A 2,654-nucleotide genomic window follows, 5' to 3' on the forward strand; every position below is an offset into this window, starting at 1 on the left:
TGGGTTTTTTTGCCCTGTGAACACTTCATACTTTTATCTGATCAGGTACTTAAACACACGTCATGTTCTGATGCAATCGATGCTACACGTATAAAACGTGGGCACGCAAACGAAGCTGCTCTAGTTGAAGAGGTTTTAGTGTTGATGAGCAAACAAAAGGTTTTTTAAAACGTATAACCAGCTTTTCTGCTATGGTTTATCAATGATGTGGAAAAATATATTTTAAGCAGGTGATAGGAGGAAAATCTATATATATATAAACGGCAAAATATCAATGAGAAGCGCTTTGTGACTGTCAACAGGCATATTTCAGGGCGATAAGTTTATCGGTGATGTTTGTCACGAACCCCTTCTCAGTGAATCTCGTGTTATCCAAAATGTCAAGGCTACATGCTGAGGTATACAGAAAAGAATAACAAACAAGAACTATTATCTCTCTCTATATAAACGGTTTGTGTGTGTGTGTGTGTCCTTTATACAAATCCACAATTTTTCAGTTAGAGGCTCCCACTTTCTATGGCCATTCAAACCGTCCAAGGGTGGTCGTGCACAGCTCTGGCTAAAACCAGTAAAAGATAAAAGATATATTATATTATATATATATATATATATCTATATATATATATATATATATATAAACGGCAAAATGTCTGTGTGTGTGTCCTTTATACAAATCCACAATTTTTCAGTTAGAGGGCTTGCACTTTCTATGGTTATTCATACCGTCCAAGGGTGGTCGTGCACAGCTCTGGGCTAAAACCAGTAAAAGATAAAAGATATATATATATATCTCTTATTATAAAAGGCATATTTTATCTGCCTCTCTTTGTCAGTTATAGAAATCTACAATATAGGATTTCTTCAATTACAATTTACCTAGCATTTTTAAGAGTAGAATGCATCGGGTCATGCCAGGTCCAGTTTTTAAAATTTAAACTCCAATTAAGCAAAATTTACAGAAAACTCACATTCTGGTGTGTATGTCAAATGCTTTTCTTAATGTGGTTTACACCACAACGCACACGCACACACACAGTGTGCAACGATAAAATGAAACTAATTCACTGTGTGTGTGTTGACAGGTAGACAATAGAATGCGATGGCGATGTAATATTGTTTCTGTCTATCACGCTGATAGATACATGAGTAAAATGTATGGCAAGCTAAGAGATAAGAGTGAGTGAAAATGTTCTTGGAAGAGAGTAAATAGCGACAGAGTGATTTGAGGAAGACTAAACTGAAAGTATGAAACAGTGTTTATGTATAAACAGACGACACTATATATAGTTATTAATAAATGTATGCATCCGTTTAACCCTTTCGTTACCAAACCGCCCGAATTTACTTATTCATATTTAAATGAGATATCAGAGTAAATCTCTTTAGTACATTCGTGAAAACACGTATTATACTTCGTAAACACTTCAAATACAGTTTTGTACAAAAATCGAAGTGTAATTTTAATTCCGTGAATTATGGGAGATTTTTTTCCGAAATTTGTTCCTATTGTGTTTTCAAAATTTGTAATTCTGACAAAAAATGGATACGAATTTCATTATATCAAGCAGCGAGTCAGAATTCGAAGGATTTTCTACTGAAGACCTTCATAAATCTAACTCTATGACTGAAAAAAAAAGCATCTTTATATAAGAGTGAAGTTGTGTGTCTGTCTCCTACGATTTAGATTCGTAACTACTCCCACATTTTGCGGTGCAGTTTAACCAAAAGCGGGTATCTTATAGTCGTGATTCATATCGAGCCCTTCTGAGTATTAGCGCGCGTCTACGATGAGTCTAAGATTTTAAAAAAATTTACCATCATATTTTTCCATTTTAATGCATTTTTTCGCTTTTATATAAGGGAAGTAACTCTCTAAAAATATCTATGATGTGTCAACGATTTTTAAAAAAATTTACCTTAATTTTTTTTCAATTTTTAATGCATTTTTTTTGCTATTTTTTGGCTATAACTCTCTAAAAATGCTTATATAGTTATTTCCCTTACAAATCCGAGCAACGCCGGGCGATACTGCTAGTATATATATATAAACGGCAAAATGTCTGTGTGTGTGTCCTTTATACAAATCCACAATTTTTCAGTTAGAGGGCTCGCACTTTCTATGGTCATTCAAAACCGTCCAAGGGTGGTCGTGCACATCTTTACATTTCCCCAGTCACCCCGCAAAGCCATTAAAAAATCAATAGAAGTTACTTTTTTGTGAATTTTGTATCCAAAACCCAATCAAAATACCCGAAACTTGATACGCCAATTGAATGCCAGCTAGCTGTATGTGATTGATCGGAGATTTAAACAGTACTCGCATGTATGTGCGCACGCACGCAGCTGTATATGCATGCACCAGCACTATGACCCGGCGTTGCCGGATCATAGTGCTAGTATTCGATAAAAAGAGATGTAAATGTCTCCAAAAACCACTAATTTTGATGTTCTGATCAAAATTGCAAAAGACTGGAATGTGATATTTATCCGAGAAACAGGGATTACACCACATGGAACCAGAAATGTAAGTGGATGTGTGTTTCATATCAACCCAATCAATCTTACAAATTCTTAATATTATCATTTAAACTACAGACATATTTGGGTAGTGAAAGAGCAAAACACCTTTTTGAGTAAATATATACGTACACCTT

The sequence above is a fragment of the Octopus sinensis genome, linkage group LG18 (genome assembly GCF_006345805.1).
Source record: "Octopus sinensis linkage group LG18, ASM634580v1, whole genome shotgun sequence".
NCBI lineage: Eukaryota > Metazoa > Mollusca > Cephalopoda > Octopoda > Octopodidae > Octopus > Octopus sinensis.